The sequence below is a fragment of the Lissotriton helveticus genome, chromosome 7, assembly GCF_964261635.1.
Source record: "Lissotriton helveticus chromosome 7, aLisHel1.1, whole genome shotgun sequence".
Lineage (NCBI taxonomy): Eukaryota > Metazoa > Chordata > Amphibia > Caudata > Salamandridae > Lissotriton > Lissotriton helveticus.
This window is the reverse complement of record NC_136068.1, coordinates 240,511,770-240,529,694: the sequence shown is the minus strand read 5'-3', so window position 1 is coordinate 240,529,694 and position 17,925 is coordinate 240,511,770.

The following is a 17,925-nucleotide window of genomic DNA, read 5'->3' as shown; positions in this document are numbered from 1 at the left end:
TATTCTGCAGGTGATGTTTGAAGCTGATGGGCGTCTCCATGACACATGGGTATTCTTCCAGGTTTTCAACGTGGCCTTAAGTTGTCGGTATGCTTCATAAGTACAGGAAGTGAAGGAGAACAGTGACGCCATAGACTACCAGAATTAGGGAGTATGCCCTTAAAATCTGAAGAACACAAAGTTAGCACAGTGACTACTAAAAATCAGACAGGGATTCAGAAAGCAGAGTAGTCAGGGCCAACCGTATGGCAATTGGAAACAAATGTAAGGGGGGCACAAAAGGCAGAAGAGGCGTAATTCCAGGATGTACCACTTTGAAGAGCTAATTGCAATTCTAGGCAGAGATAGGAAAAAATGGTGTAGCACTGATTTTGAGCCACATACATATCACATGACTAACCATTTGGCTATATTTCATTCCTCCACAGACTCCTTTGTTTTGATGATGAGCTCAAGTCAAGGAAATAATGGTAAAGGAAACGTACGTTCAGCCCATAAAGTATATACATTTCTGATAGTATACTGGGAAGGTTTGAAGATGGATTGGCCCAACTTAGAGGGTGTTCACCTGGAGAAACACACGGTTAACATGATAACACAGTAGTCATGGTAATAGGTGAGCCAGGGAGACATAAGGCAGATGAGAGAGAGGACATATATGGCATATAGGACATTTCTGTCAATCAATCACTCAATCAATCAAGCATTTGTAAAGCGCACTACATACCCGTGAGGGTTTTAAGGCGCTAGGGGGGGGGGGGACGCTGCTACTGTTCGAAGAGCCAGGTCTTGAGGAGTCTCCTGAACGTTAGTAGGTCTTCGGTCTGCCGTAGGTGGATGGGGAGGGTGTTCCACGTCTTGGCGGCGAGGTGGGAGAATGATCTGCCACTGGCGGTCACTCTTCGGATGCGGGGGACGGTGGCGAGGGTGTGGTCTGCGGAGCTGGCAGGCGGGGGTGTAGAGGCTGAGTCAGCTGTTGAGGTACGCTGGTCCGGTGTCGTGGAGTGTCTTGTGTGCATGGGTGAGGAGCTTGAAGGTTATCCTCTTGTTGATGGGGAGCCAGTGCAGGTCTCTCAGGTGGGGTGTGATGTGGCTGCTGCAGGGGATGTCGAGGATTAGGTGTGCAGAGGCGTTATGGATGTGTTGGAGCCATTCCAGGAGTTTGGCCAGGGCTCCTGCGTAGAGTGCATTGCCATAGTCCAGTCTACTGCTGACAAGTTTTGGTTAGGATTCACTTGAAGATCCTGCGAAGCATGCGGAGGGTGTTGAAGCAGGAGGAGGAGACAGCATTGGCCTGCTTCGACATGGACAGTGTGGAGTCGAGGATGACCCCTAGGTTCCGTGCGTGGTCCCTTAACCTTTTTCTCCAGAATGGCTATTCCAGCCTATGGCTATTCCAGCCTGTATTTTCACCCATAGAAGGGGCATGGCAAATGAGCTGCATTGAAAAAAATAAAGCTTGTGAACATCAGTTTTGTGTTGAACATATTATCTCCATGTTATGTGCATAGATAAGAAATGACAGTTAACATGGAAATAAGAAAATAGGACAGTAGACATAGAAGAGCGCAGCCATTAGGGAGGAGCTTGACTGACGTGACTAATGTCTTTTTAATGGGACATAGGTGGCAGTGAAAGAGAGGGCAGAACAGAGTTGGAAAAGAAAAAAGGAGAAGAGATGGGTGAGTAGTGGGCTTAGGAGATGCTGGTAGTGAAGATATATGGAGGGGAACAGACAAATGGGGAAATATGGACTAGACAGCACTCGGAGGACAGAGAAATAGCCTAAAAACGCTACTGTTCAGTAGAAGCTTGAGCACAGTATAAATTCAGCTTCGGCCTCTGCTTCCACCTTGTCATGTTGTTGTCTGTTACCATCTTTCCTAGCGCTTAGAGACCTGCAGGTGATTAGGCGCGATACAAAATCATATTAACAATAACAATAACAATAACACATAAACATCAAATAATTGAGATTGGGGTACACAGGAGACATATAGTAATAGATAATGGAGAAAGGGGTACACAGAGTTTGGAAGACAAAGGAAAACAATGGAGTATCATCCTGTAGTGCCTACATTTCCATACCAGTGTGGCCTAAAGATTAAATAGAAAATGCAAAATTTGATGATAGATCTTTCCCATGAACTACTCTTCCATGGGGGTAAGCTGTAAACATGCCCAGCTTCAGCGAATCCTGATGAGTTTCTCCTACTCTTGTTTTTTACCTCCTGCCCTTTATTCTAAACTTCTCCTCCAATGTGTCAGGTACACTAACCTGAGATATCCTGAAGCCAGCAGGAACGATATTCGTGCTAGTCCTACCACACCCCACACTGTGATGCGGACCCCATTTCGGCCGGCCAGTGTCACCATGAAGGGAATGAGGAAATGGGACAAAATATTAAAGAAACAAGATCTGGTCCATTGGCTCACTGGTACGCTTATCTGTGGTTGCTGGGTAGGTGTTGCCCTTGATGTAATTCCAGGTGAGCATTGAGGATGTAGTGCACACTACGATATAAACATAAACATACTCACAGATCATCACACCTAATGCAAGCACTCCCCCGCGCATCCCATTACACTCATTTCAGTATCTGTATTACCTTTTCATGCAACAAGATCCGCAGGTAGCCTAGGTTAGGGCGTTGTTTTCAGTTAAGTCACTGAATAATCACCTGAAGGAATGGAGCTTTTCTCCAATCCGAAAGTGCTGTTAGACACCTCAAACTCATGCTTTACAATAATGAACTGTCCAGACATGAACCAGGTAAACCTTTGGGTTACTTCACCCTCCAACTATCCCTAGCCACTATCACTAAACATCACAGCAAGCTGGGCATGAGATGCTGAAGGCAGTATCAAATGCACTAGTAGTTGTAGACCTATATGTACTGACTTATAACCTTTGCCATGAGCTGATGTGGCGTGTGATGTATTGTAAGGCATTAAAGATGCCCCCTTGGGAGTGCATGACTAGCAGCGCAACTTACTGTACAATTTCGGATGCACAGATGTCCACTGCAGGTCCTTGACAAAGGATGATGAGGTGATGTCCACCTCAGACTCGTGTCAAAGGATGATGAAGTTTACTGCAGACTTTTGACACAGAATGATGAGCCGATGACCTCTGCAGGCTCATGAATAAGGAGCCACTAGATGTTATTTATCATGAAGTCAAACGGCAACTGGAGCTGCCCTGAAGATACGACCAAGGCTGAACAGATTTCTGAATGCCCAGCAACCGGGTGCAGACAAGGAGTGCCTTTATGTCCCTGGTCCAATTAAGATGGCTGCTGAGGTGGTGACTCATTTCCTGATTATATAATCACCAGGGTCATACCATGACATGTTCTGAATGACTCATTTCCCGATTGTATAATCATTAGGCCCAGTCTGGGTGACTCATTTCCTCATTGTAAAATCATGTCCAGAACATAATGGTGTCAACACAGCAACTACACTCAAACTATATTGGGTGAGAGCACACACACAATCAAATGCATATGTTGAAACCACACAGATATACAACACAGATGAACTTGGGTTATAAATTTGAGTTTATGCAGAGTGCATCCTTCAAGATTGTGCAGCACCTGTCCAGGTATGCACATCATAACAAGCATCATAAATGGTGGTGTATGTCCTCCTTGACAAAATGGATAGTTCTAATCCCATGACATTTGTGAAAGCAGTCATTTACAGCCTATTCAGATACATCTTTCCGACACAGTGATCATGAAGAAGTGGACTAAATATCTTACATTGATGTGCTACAAAATAATAAACTACAATGACTGCTTCTTCCGGTGTGAGGTGTCTCTTTCTCTTCAAGATTGTGGGCTATCTCATGATGGTGTATGTTTTCCTGAACATTGCAGGAGAAGAAATCATATAATGATTGATCATACTTCTAATACATCTATTTAGATCATTGATTAGTGTTAGCTGTACTTGGTGACTGTGCTGAGAGATGTCAATACCTACTATTTTGATTTTTCATGCTATATTTCTTTACTACACATCTGTATGGAGTTTCTACATGAAGATACTGCACAGACACAGTGCCTATAAATATTAACATCTGCATTGTATTTAGTATATATATATATATATATATATATATATATATATATATATATATATATTACCTACTGGCGGTCGCCAGTAGGTATATATAGTTAGGATTTTTTCTCTATGGGATTTTTGAAAATTCTATGTCTAATAACTTTGGCGTTTGTGGACGGAATTGGCTGAAATTTTCAGGAAAATAGAACATTTTGTTTCTGAGCAGCCCCTGAAAATTGGGGGGGGGGGGGTTTGTCCAGGGGGGGTCGAGAAAAAAGGGGGGTCCCAAAACGTGTTTTTAACATTGAGTTTTCCATAGGGCGGTTGGCCTCACTTTTAGCCCGAACGGCTGAATGGATTTGCACGAAACTTGGCAAAATTGTAGGGACTGGTAGCCCGATGTGCCTTTTGTAGGTCTCAATATATGTGCTACAGTGGATTTTGAGAAATTAACGTTTAAAAAAAGATATATATCTGTAACAGCGGACCGGGCAGCGCTCCAGTACGCGTACTTTTCGCGCAACGGAGCTTTGTGAAGCGAAGCTGATTGGTTCTCCGGCGTCTGTAAACATTCCAAACAGTCCGTAGCGGCCGCCATCTTGTCTCTCGGTAGGATCGAGAGACAAGAGGAGGCCAAAGCGAAGGGGCAAATGACCATAAGGGGGCATAGTAGATCCTCGCTGACCCCCTAGGTTTGATGAGGAGGTTTTAAAAGGGCCCCGCGGGGCAAAAAAAAAAAATAATAATAATAATCGAACGGCTGAATGGATTTGCACGAAACTTGGTAAAATATTAGGGACTGGTAGCCCGATGTGCCTTTGCTAGGTCTCAATATGTGTGCTCCAGTGGATTTTGAGAAATTAACGTTCAAAAAAAGATATATATCTGTAACAGCGCTCCGCTTCGCGTACTTTTCGCGTTACGGAGCTTTGCGAAGCTGATTGGTTCTCCGGCGTCTGTCAACATTCCAAACAGTCCGTAGCGGCCGCCATCTTGTCTCTCGGTAGGATTGAGAGACAAGAGGAGGCCAAAGCGAAGGGGGAAATGACCATAAGGGGGCATAGTAGATCCTTCCTGACCTCTTAGGTTTGATGTACCATTTTGCCAAGTTTGGTGTAATTCCGTTCAGCCATTCAGGCTGTAGACGTATGTAAATGTCCTATGGAAAATTGCATGGGGAAAACACATTTGAAAGTGTTGAAATTTAGAACCAATTAAAATGTTACTTTGGTTTTGTATTTGTGTGTGATGAAAGTTAATTGGTTATGTACATATGTCAAATGAGAGGAAACCACAGCCATTTTGTGATACTACTGTCTGAGGTACATTTGTGAGGAATTTTTGGTGGTGAATTTCTGGTGTTTGATTTACACAGTACTAACACTTCTCCTACTTTTAAAAAGGTGAGTTGTTAATTTGTAAGGGGAACTATGTTGTACACTTGAAGATAATTTGAAAAATGTTTTCTGTTATTTATTTGCAGTCCTTCTGTTATACTAAATACTTGATAAAGTTAGTTTTATATTATGTATTACTAAAAACGATAAATGAAAGTGATTATTTTTTTCTGCAATTTACAGCAAGCAATTTCAAAATAAAATGGCTCACAATGAAGAGACCGTGGCAATTTCTTTTGAATTGTCCACTACATTGATTGAAATTGAGAGCACCAATAATGAAATATTGTCACAAGGAGGAGATGACTTGTATGATTCCATTAGATTGATTGAAATGGACAGCACCAATAATGAAATATTGTCACAAGGAGATGACTTGAATGATTCCACTACATTGATTGAAATTGAGAGCACCAATAATGAAATATTGTCACAAGGAGGAGATGGCTTGTATGATTCCATTAGATTGATTGAAATGGACAGCACCAATAATGAAATATTGTCACAAGGAGGAGATGACTTGAATGATTCCACTACATTGATTGAAATTGAGAGCACCAATAATGAAATATTGTCACGAGGAGATGACTTGAATGATTCCACTACATTGATTGAAATTGACAGCACCAATAATGAAATATTGTCACAAGGAGGAGATGACTTGAATGATTTTTTTGATCAATCTGTTGATGGCGAATTTATCGAGTGTTTGGAGACCATAGAGTTACAAGAATCATCATTGCAGACTTTTCATGAGGAAATTGCTGATGAGGACATGTTACTAGTTCTTTCAAATTTAGAAAATTCTGAAGAATAAATTTATATTTAGAAATCAAAAATTGTTTGAGACATTATTCATTTCTATTTTTAATTTATGAGGTTGTAGCGAAGTGATTGTAGTATAAAATGAGACTTATAGTATAGAGTGCAACATTTTTATGTTACATGGTAAGTTTACTCATATTTACTTCCCTTCTGCCACTATATTATCTCCAATGTGTATTTGACATCTCTTCTTCATCTCCGGCCTCCTTTCTCTCACTGTGTGTCTCCGATGCATCTTATCGCTGCTATTTTGTGTAATTACAGAAGAGAGTAAAATAAAATAGTTCGGAACGTGAAAAGGGGGCAAAGTAGAGTACCCCTCACCCCCTAGGCCTTTTTAGGCGGTCCCAAAAGGATCAGTTTCTGCTTTCCTGAGAGATTATGGTATGAGTTCCATATACCACAATAATTTGCATTACAACATGCAAGATATCTATCTCCTATTACCAACTTTGAGATATTCGCGCTAAGCGCGAATATCTCCAAAAAGTAACACCTGTCCTGAGCAGTTCTTAGCCATGTTATCCAATGGGAGGTGGATAACATGGCTAAGAGCATTAGCTCGGTAATGCATGAATATCGCTGACTTTTTAGCGATATACATGCATTGCGGCCGTTTATTATCGCATTTGCGATAAACCTTGATAATAGCAAGGTTTATCTTCGATAATTTCTGACGATGCTTAGCGGTAAAAAATTAGTTGCTAAGCATCGTTAGGGATAAATATCGCTTAACTTTGGTAATATGCACCAACGTCTGTTAACGTTCGATTCGAAGGAAATGAGGAAGTGTTGAAAAACATTGTCTGCGCCATCTTGCCTTTTTTGAAATGCCACACTTTTGTCGTGCACGGCAGCCATTTTAGATGCCTTGACCAGACCCACTCTCTGCACGCTGTCGATTCGTAGCATGGCTCCCCACCCTCGCAAGCATCTTCCCCAGGCACTGGTCACCCCCGCTCTCTGTCTTATGCATCGGCAATAAACCTCCCCCCATCTGCGCTGCTCTTCCCTGAAAATCACACTCTGTGCCCGCCCGACACCTCCCTTTCGCCCTATTCACTACCGCACCCTCTGACACTCCTCTTCCTCTGTGTCCGATTGTCCAGGCTATCACCTAGCCCTGCAGATGTAGTTTATGGCCCCAGCTGTAAAGAATCACTCCTCTTCAAAGGAGTTATAGTAGATCAAGGCCCACACCGATGAGATCCGTCACACCACACGTGTTCCTACTATCTGAAAACCATCCTGTATTGTGATTGGGGAGGGGACCGAGCCTGAAGCGGAAGATTCCAGGAATGACTCTTTGTACATCAAAGTTTTTACAATTATGTGTCACATTAAAAATATATAGCACTCCAACAAAGTAGTAGGAATATAAAACTTTAATAACATATAAATATATACAACAAAACAAAAACAGCAAAAACATTTAAACAACGACAAGACCGTGGCAATTTCTTTTGAATTCCTGATGAGGACATGTTACTAGTTCTTTCAAATTATGAAAATTCAGAAGATGTTGCCTGGGGGTGGGTCGTCAGTAGCAGTCTGTTGTGCGAATAGTTCCAAGGCAGCAGAACGCGCTGAAATCTAGATGGCACAAAAGTGATGTCTAGTAAGTTGCCGCCCAGCAAATAACGGCGTGGGGCGCCGCGGGGGTGAGTGAGTCCAGTAGGCACCACAGCTATTCTTACCGGCATTGCAGAATTACTGCTGGGGACAATGCCTGTGCTGTAGCAGGGTCACAGCAGAAACAAAAAGGATTCTGTTGAAGATGTTGTTGGTTTTCAATTTGAATACAGTTCTGGTGTCAACTGCTATGCTAATGTAGTGGTTAATGTTTTGTTTTCTCTAGAAAATGTAAAAGAGGGGGAGGCAGTCCAAAGTTCCGTTAAAAGGGCAAAGGAAAGGATCGGTGGTTTGAACTATCAGTCAAAAAGGGGAGGGGGTGCAACAATTTTTCCTACCGGGTCACACTGTGCTTTCACCGGAACTGAGGTCTGCAGGATTCTAGTAATTCAAAGTGAGGCTGGCGCCAGCATGAGAGCGCCGACGTCCCGCGGATACAGTTTCGTCACTCCACGGGCGATCATGGCAGTCATTCCCCATCGGGGGTCGGAGACTCCCGCGGCTCCTCTAGAATCTTCAAGGTCGTGGAGGACTACGGTGGTGGAGTCAACCAGTGACCGGGCCATTTCTTTATGCTCGGCCCGCTCTTGCCAGGTCGACCGCCATTTTGAGAGTTCGGTAGCTACTGGCGATCGCGGGGTCAAATGAGCGGACGGGCTCCACCCTGCCGGGCGAGACGTTGCAGCATGGCCACAGTAGAAGAACCCTTTTCCGGGCGCCTGGAGCGCTGAGGGTGCAGCTGGGAAGCGTCCACCTGGGGAGGCGGGAGAGGCCTGTTCGCACGTCTCTCCCTCCCAGTGCACCCCACGGCGTCTCGCTTGAGATTTGTTATGGCCGGACCAGGCGATGAGGACAAGGGGGGGGGGGTCGGAGGCATGTGCAAGACATCCCCCCCCAGTGTTGTCGCAGCCATTATTCAAGAAAGAAGAAGTGTCCCGTCCGTCTTCGGGCCGGGCTTCCGGTAGATGTCGGCCGGACGCCCCTGGCTCTGGCCCCATGAACGGGTTTCTTGGTTTATCGGCTGCAGCCGGATCCCGTCGGCCTCGGCCCCCCGACCGTTGGTGGCCGGACCGGAAGAGCATGTGGCGGGACTACCTGAAACTGTCAAGGGCCACCGCGGCCGGACTGGGAGAGAGAGGGGAGGGTCGAGGAGACATTCCCCCCCCCTGCAACTGTTCAGCGTTGTAAAGGCAATCCCCTGGCCGGGTCCCGCTGGCCTCGGCCTCTCCTCCGGCTACACGCTACGTTAGGATCTCCTGGCCGAGGCGTGGCAGCAGGACCCGACTTATATGGGCTGCTCCCGGCTGGGCGTAGCCGCAACCCTGCCCCACCTTGGAAGTTTCCAGAGTGGGGGCGGATGTTCTACTGACTTGCATTTTCCCTAGTCTATCGATTTTTTTGGCGTGGCAGGCGGTGGGACAGCGAGGGGTGATTTGGTTTCTCTTACTGTTTTTCTGGTCTCTCACCACTGGCATATTTTAACGTTTTCTTGTTTCTAGGACATTAATAGGTTTTATCATTACGTTATGTTATCGTTTCTTTGTTCGTTGTTTAATAAAAGTTCATGTTCATCAGTGGCCTACTGATTTTCGTTTTCCTATTCTTTTCTTTCCAGGTTGTTTCATGCTAAAGTTTCTGTTAACAGGATACAGTGATCACTTCGTTATTATTGCATATGTCCTTTTCACTAGGGGTGCTCTCTGGTCGGGCCAGATGACGTATCTCTAGTAAATGGTCCGGGTGAAACAGGTGCATCAATCAGTGGGGAGTAGATAGGCATGACAGATTACAACGGGGGAGAAAGGTCCGCATTACGTACCCTTTCACTATTTGCAAAGATTTTCCTACGTATATTTGCAAACAGGGAATACCTCCAAAAAGAACCAATTCCCAAACAGTCAATGTTTGGGGAAACAATCAATCAATGAGGAACGAAATAGGCACGACGTGTTAAAGGTTTGCGTTACCTACCCTTCACTATCTGCAAAGGGAGAGAGAATATTCCTATTCTTCCTCGTTTGCAGGCAGAGAAGATTCTTAAGAGAATGAACTTCGAACAATTCAATGCTCGATTCAAACAATCAACAAGGGGTACTGTGAACACAAATGAACGCCGCTTATGTACATACACATTGGTATTATCAACAGGTTGTTCCTAATGTTTCTATTTTAGGGAGGTCAAAAAGAGATCCCATTAGTGGCCTACTGATTTTGCTTGATTCCTTTTGTTTTTTTACACGATTTTTCGCTATCTGCAAAGACTAAACAGAGTATTGCGACTCTGTGCTTGTTTGTAAATAGAGAATGAACCAAAGAGAACAATCAATCAATCAAATGGAGAGAGAAGCAGGCACGACGGATTACAACGGGGGCAAAGGCCTGCGTTAACTACCCTTCACTATCTGCAAAGAGAGAGTACTCCTAATAGAAATGAGGGGTGGGGGGCAGCATTCAAAGCAGATCAGTGTGCATAAACACGAAAATGTTTTTACTTACCACGTACTTGACATTCGACAGCTTATGATATTTGCTATTAAAAAACCATTGAAATTCACTGAAAAAACCATAGGTTATAGACCATATATAGTTAGGAATTAGCATTTACAAAACCTTGAAAATTCACAGAAAAAACCATAGGTTATAGACCATATATAGTTAGGAATTAGCATTTAAAAAACCTTATTTTACTCACACAAAACCATTGAAATTCCATATATAGTTAGTTGCACTAACTATATATCGCGCACCCGCAATCCACTGCTGATCATGTCACATATTACATCATTCATGACATGGTCAGTGACATCACTGATGACATCACTGATGACATCTCAAATGACATCACTGATGACATCACTGATGACGTCTCATTTGACATCATTCTTGTGCTAATACGATAAACCTCTTCAGACTCTAATATAACCTTAGATACACTCAGTGTATACAGACACTCACACACTGCCACTCATCCATGGAGTTACTCACACACCCAGTCAGTCATGCAAAGAAACAATCTCACCTCCATTTCTTCAACTATACAGTTATACACACCTTACTTATTGAAACATATACTAACACATATTTACTCTCTTATACAATCCCTGATACAAGTTCACAATGATCGATACAACCACTCACTCATTCAGTGGCTCTCATGCACAGTTATTTATATATGCCAACTCTCACATGTACTGTGTTTTACATATGTACTTACTATGACATGTAGCATTGAGATATCCATTCACTCATCAATACACTCATGCACACAGTCAACTGCCCATGTAGCTGTTTCCACATGCACTCTTGAACTCATACACCTAGTGAATAAACTGCTCACACATCTATGCACAGAGTCACACACCTTCCAGCCACCCCCACACAAACTCAATCTCCCATAGAAATACTTGGGCAACCAATTAATAACACATATAGCCTCTTGTATAGCTAATGATCAACACATGCAGCAGTTTACATCACAACAGACATAATGCTGCACAAATTAAGACAGTTTAGTCACTAAGCCATGCATTCAGTGAGACACATTTAATCACTCACTCATACAGTCAGTCACGCACCTACTAAATCCTTCATCCAGACACTTATACATCCACTCATTCTTCAATATCTAAGACATATTTTAACTTTACAGAAACATACAGTCACTGGATGTTGTCATCAGTGATGTCATCAGTGATGTCATTTGAGATGTCATCAGTGATGTCATCAGTGATGTCACTGACCATGTCATGAATGATGTAATATGTGACATGATCAGCAGTGGATTGCGGGTGCGCGATATATAGTTAGTGCAACTAACTATATATGGAATTTCAATGGTTTTGTGTGAGTAAAATAAGGTTTTTTAAATGCTAATTCCTAACTATATATGGGTTGTAACCTATGGTTTTTTCAGTGAATTTTCAAGGTTTTGTAAATGCTAATTCCTAACTATATATGTCTATAACCTATGGTTTTTTCAGTGAATATATATATATATATGAAGCAAACAATTCCGACCACTTCCGACTCGCGGCGAAGCAGGAACTCAGACCACCACAGCAACTTCAGGCAAGGTATGATTTTATTCACGTTCTTTCCACAGCCTGCAACGACGCGTTTCGGGCTTCACGAGCCCTTGATCACATTCAGCTTTGTATACGTCTTTCTCACTTTTTTTTATATCATATATATATTTATTCATGGAAAGCACCCACATAAATGCATGCATGCAAAATGTGATTGCATGTGTGCTGGCATATGCAGGCTCATATGGATCGTGATGCAAAAATAATTCTTTTTGGGTCATGAATTTGTATAATATTATAGGCAAGCTCCGGTATACATTTTACATTTTACTAAGCTTATGTGCTTCTAATTTTATGTTTCACTATTGGACTCTAAATGTCCAACACAGGGACCCATTTCTGGATGTCTTAGGTGGTTTTCTCCTGCACTAAGTGCGTTTCAGATCCAGGACGTAGAATCCCGTCCCTCTTTTTGATCTATTCTGTAGAGTCATCATATATATGTCACCTTCTTCTTCAGAGCTTCTAAAACACACAGGGTCTCATGTACAAATCCCTATTGTGGTTACAAACCTGTGATTCGCAAAATCACAGGACTTTTGACAGCCAAAATATTTTTTGCATAATCAAAAGAAAAATCTTTCTGACTTGGAAAAGGACATTTGTGATATTTTCTGAATAACCCATATGAGTTGCCATGAAATGGATGGCCCCCTTATATTTCAGATTTACAATGGCCTTTGGGTATTGTGGGGCCTATTCACAAAGGTAAAATTACACTTAAGTACATATACATGTGTAAATTTACTCTCACAGATTTTTTGTAACTTTACTACTTTTGGCTATTTACCATTTGCAAGTCTAAAGTTACTACAGAATGTATACTTATTTTTCTCCACCCAATGAATTGTGTGTGTGTAGCATAATTTACAAGTATAAAGTTACTTCTCGTCACTTCTCACATGTAAGTGAAGGTCTCCATCCGGGGTGCAGAGATTTCTCTATGGTAAAGTTAAGAACATTTTAAAAAGTTTATTACACTTAAATAAATAGCAAACATATGTTTATGTTACATAATATCGTAGAATAATTGTATATATTATTTTTAAATGTAAAACAAAATAAACAACAGCTAGAACACTAGTAACTTAATTTTGGATTGAATATTTAATTATTATAAATATATTCATTTAAATTATAATTATTCAATTAAGAATTATTTAACACAAAAATATCCACCTAAAGTTCATATCTGTTTTTAAGTATTACAAGTATTAAACATATATAGCAAATTAATTCAAATGAATGTTATTTGATTAAAAAAAATAAAGTTACATTTATTTAATTTTTTTAAATATAGATATATATTTTATACAGCAAAACACTTAAGTTTCTTTCTATTTTTCCATATTAAATTAGTTATATATATATTTAAATGAAGTGAAAATAAATTAATTAGCTTTAACATTATTTCCTAAGGGGAACTATTTCAAGATCGTGCCTGAAAGTGTGACAGGAGCAATGGTTCCCCATGTGTGGTCCTTGACTTATGCCAGGTCTAAGCTGGAATATACTGATGACTGTTTTACCTCCTGTTTGGCTGTAGTAACTTGAGAAGTGCTGTTAGAAATTGGGGTCTCTAGTTCTCAGAGGTAGGTACCTTTGTGCAAATAGGCACCCTTGCTTCTAGTCAGGGTAAGGGGGATACACACCTAAGATAACCCCTGGTCACCCTATGAGTAGCTTGGCATGAGCAGACAGGCTTATGGCAAAGTCAAAGTGTAAATTATTTGTACTCGAAACACACTGTAACACAGTAATAACACCACAAATGGACCCCATACCAGTTTAGGCAAAGAAAGTATCTTCATCTAAACTCAACAAGACAAAAACGACAAAAATCCAACATGCATGTAATAGGAATATGACTTTTAAAAGGTTTCAAGCAGCATTGGCCAATGAAAACTATGGATGCATGATTCTACATAAAGCCCCTTTAGATGTGTCAAAAATTCACAAGGCCAAACAGCCGCAGAGAAGGGAAGCATAGAGAAACAGCAGTGCGGTGGTGCATGGATATTCTTCTTGCACGGTGGTGCTGCATCAGGAAAAACAGCCGCAAGAAGGGTGATGCATCCATTTTCTCAGTTCTTCAGGTTTCTTCCAGCCCTGAACAGCAGGAACAACCTCTAGAGGCCCAGAACTGGAACAGTCACCTCCTGGCAGGTCAGAACTCTCAGAAGCAGAGTTTACAAGAGATGGGGGTGAAGTCTTTGTTTCCCTGAGACTTCTGAACAGGAGGCCAGCACACACAGGCCCTTGGAGATTCTTCTTCAAGCAGGTTTACAGCAAAGTTCCAGACGTTATCCTTTCCTTGGCAGAAACAGCAACAGCATGCCAACCCCACACAGGACAAAGCAAAGGGGAAGTACTGCTCCTCGCAGCTCTTCAGCTCTACTGCTTGGCAAATGTTCCTCTTGAGTCCAGAAGTAATCTAAAGTTCTGGGGTTTAAGGTCGACTACTTATACCACATTTTGTCTTTGTTCTCTTTGTGCAAGGGTCCCTGAGCCGAGTCCAAACCAGTTCTGTCCTCACTGGTGCAGTATGACCACTATGGATGGAGACAGCATTGTGCAAGGAGACAGGCCCTATTTAGGCGCAAGGAAAACTCCTCCCACTACTCTAAATGCAACCAAGGCCCATTCAGCTCAGCTCTGAGTCATCCAGGAAGGGCCAGGCACACCCCAAACCCAACCCCCATGGCTGTCTACAGTGAATGTACATTCCCAGCCTCTGTCATTCCAAAACCAGACAGTCAATCCAAGAACAGGCAGAGGCACACAGAATGGGTAAACAAGAAAATGTCTACTTTCTAAAAGTACAAAAAGAACAATTGATGGACAGAATGCAGAACAGTGTCATACATTCATCCCAGTACAGGGATCTGGGCCTAAATCAATCATTGTTTTTGCTCTGCATGCCATTCATGTTTGAACCTAGCCATAAGTAAATCAGTCTTGAACCTGCTCTCTATGAGAACAGTCCAGCCCAAACTGCTAGGCTAGATCCTCCCTGGACTGGAATAAAGCATCATAGGACCGGTTTCGGGGTTTCACCCGTCATCAGCCAGGCTAGCTTGACTCCAGTTGCATGGAGAGCATGGGTCCCATGTCTAGGCGGATCCACCACACCCGGGTTAAACAATGCAAAAAGAACAATTGATGGAATGAATGCAGAACATTGTCATACATTCACCCCAGTACAGAGATCTTGGCCTGAATCCATCATATCTTTGCTACCCATGACATTCCAGTTTGAACCCAGTCATATGCAAATCAGTCTTGACCCTGCTCCCTATGGGAACAGTCCAGCCTGAACTGCTGGGCCAGGTCCTCCCTGTATTGGAAACAAGCATCCTAGGACTGGTTTCGTGGACTCACCCCTCATCAGGCAGGCTACTTTAACTCCAGGTGCATGGAAAGCATGGGAACCAGCATCTGGGCATACCTGTCCCACTCAGGGTGATGAATGCAAAAATGACAAATGATAGACAGAATGTAGAACAGTGTCATACATTCACCGCTTTACAGAGATCTGGGCCTAAATCCATCGTTTTTTTGCTACCCAGGTAATTCCAGTCTGAACCAAGCCATATGCAACTCAGTCTTGACCCTGCTCCCTATGAAAACAGTCTAGCCCGAACTGCCAGGTCAGGTCCTCCCTGGACTGGAAACAAGCATCCTAGGACCAGTTTCGGGGTATCACCCCTTAACAGCCAGACTTTTTAAAAGTGGCATTTTCAAACACACACATTAAAAACCATCTTTACCAAAAGATGTGTTATTACATTCTGAGTTCAGAGACCCTAAACTTTATTTCTCTATCTTGTCCCAATGGAAAGTTAAATTTGTAAGATGTTACAAAGTATCTCCCATTCCATCCTAAGGGGCAGATAGCCTTCCAATAGTGAAACACAAAATTGCAGTATTTCACTATCAGGACATGTCACACACACCAGGACATGTCCTACCTTTCACATACACTGCACCCTGCTCATGGTGGTACAGTGGGCCTAACATTGGGGTGCCTTACATGTAAGAAAGGGGAAGGTTAGGGCCTTAGCAGTAGCAGGTCTGAGATACCTTTTTCAGGGTTACTCGTGTGGGTGGCACAATCAGTGCTGCAGGCCCACTAGTAGCATTTGAGTGACATGTCCTGGCGCACTCAGTGCACTTTACTAGGAACTTACCAGTAAATCAAATATGGCAATCAGGGAGATCCAATTGGGATAACAATTTAGCCACGGAGCCTTGCATTTTGACACTGACCAGCAGTTGCAAAGTTCCCAAAGCATCTAAGCCAGGAAAAACGAGATGCAGCACAGCATCAAAAATACAGGAGGTAGAGGCAAAAATGAAAGGGAAACCACGGCAAAGATGCCAAGTCTAACAAGTGCAATTTGTAGAATGCTAAAGAGTTTGCTATTTTCTAGGTGGATCAACATCTCTCATTAATCTTCTCTTAAACCCTCCATATTCCCTCATTACTCCTTCATAAAGCCTTGCATTTAGTAGTAATTATTCTCCATTTTCCTGTCAATCCCCATTGCACCCACATTTACTACTAAAACCTATGAATATGTGTGCAGAGATCTCGCACTTGGAGTGGAATTCTCAGCACAGAAAAGATCCGAGAGGCGGAGAGGGAGATCTCCGCATATAGGTTAGTTAATAACATTTTGTAGTATGTGGGTAGTACTATTGTAGTAATAAATCATACACCATAGTTCATTTCCTATAACAATCCATAAAACTACAACAAGCACAAATGAATGCAATAAAAAGATATGCAGTCTATATACAAGTTAAAACATAAGCAGATCCATCTAAAAGATATAATATACAAAACAGTAATAACTCAATTTATAGTTGCAAGAGCATTATCCAAACTTTTTACACATATGTACCAAGCAATACTTAAAAACGTGCTCACTGCGAAAACAATCCAATAGGACATATCAATTTATAAATCCTAAATGCTGTTAAATACTGTCTGATGCCAATTTTGTATACACCATCTGCAGCCACTGAAGTTGAGCAACGTGATAAGCTTAACAGAAGAGGAAGAAATGCATTTTGGTTTCATTAGCAGCATGACTGGTAGGATACGTGTCAGTAAACATATTACGCATTCCACATTTCTGCCTAAAAACATTAAAGGGTAAAGACCCCAGTTTGAATTTAGCGTGCAAATGTCTTGTATATGAGGGGAAAATTTTATTGAAAATGCCTCAAATCTAGAAACAGGGGGCCTCATTTATGGGGATTAGGCGTAGGGCAGAGCAGCAAGTCACCTTGCTGCACTGCCCTATATAAAAGTGAAAGGGCAGGAAAGCACCATATTTACCCAATATGATGCATTCCTGGCCATTTCCCCCTGTGCTGGCACCATTTCAGCAGCCTAGCGCCAATGCAAGCATCCTTGCACCATGATGCAAGGGTTCCTATGTTGTCAGCAGGATTGTTTTTGTGCAGGAAAGGGCACCTTCCTGCACAAAAACAATCTTGGGAGGTATTTCCTCTTTATATGTGTATTACTGTATGCAGCACAAATGGTAAGAGGAAAAACAAAGAGAAATAAAGTTATTTCTCCAAGTTGCAACTTCGCTTTTAACTCACGAGACTGTATTTTAAAAAACCTTGCCTTCATTCTTCAGGGGCTGAGCTCTGGACATCGCGCACCCCTTGACGCCTCTTGACTCCCCTGCCTGCCGCCGCCAGAGCGCCCCACGCTGATCGTTCCCTCACCCTCTGACCGGCAGGTCACGAGGGCGGGGACGGGCGTGGCCACCATCTCGGGCTGCTCTGTGGTTGGCGGGGCAGCTCCTCTGTCCCTCCCCCCCTGGCAATCTTCTTCAGCTGGGCGAGTCCCGACCGAAGAAACTGACCAGATCTCCCGAGGCTCTGCCGGGAGC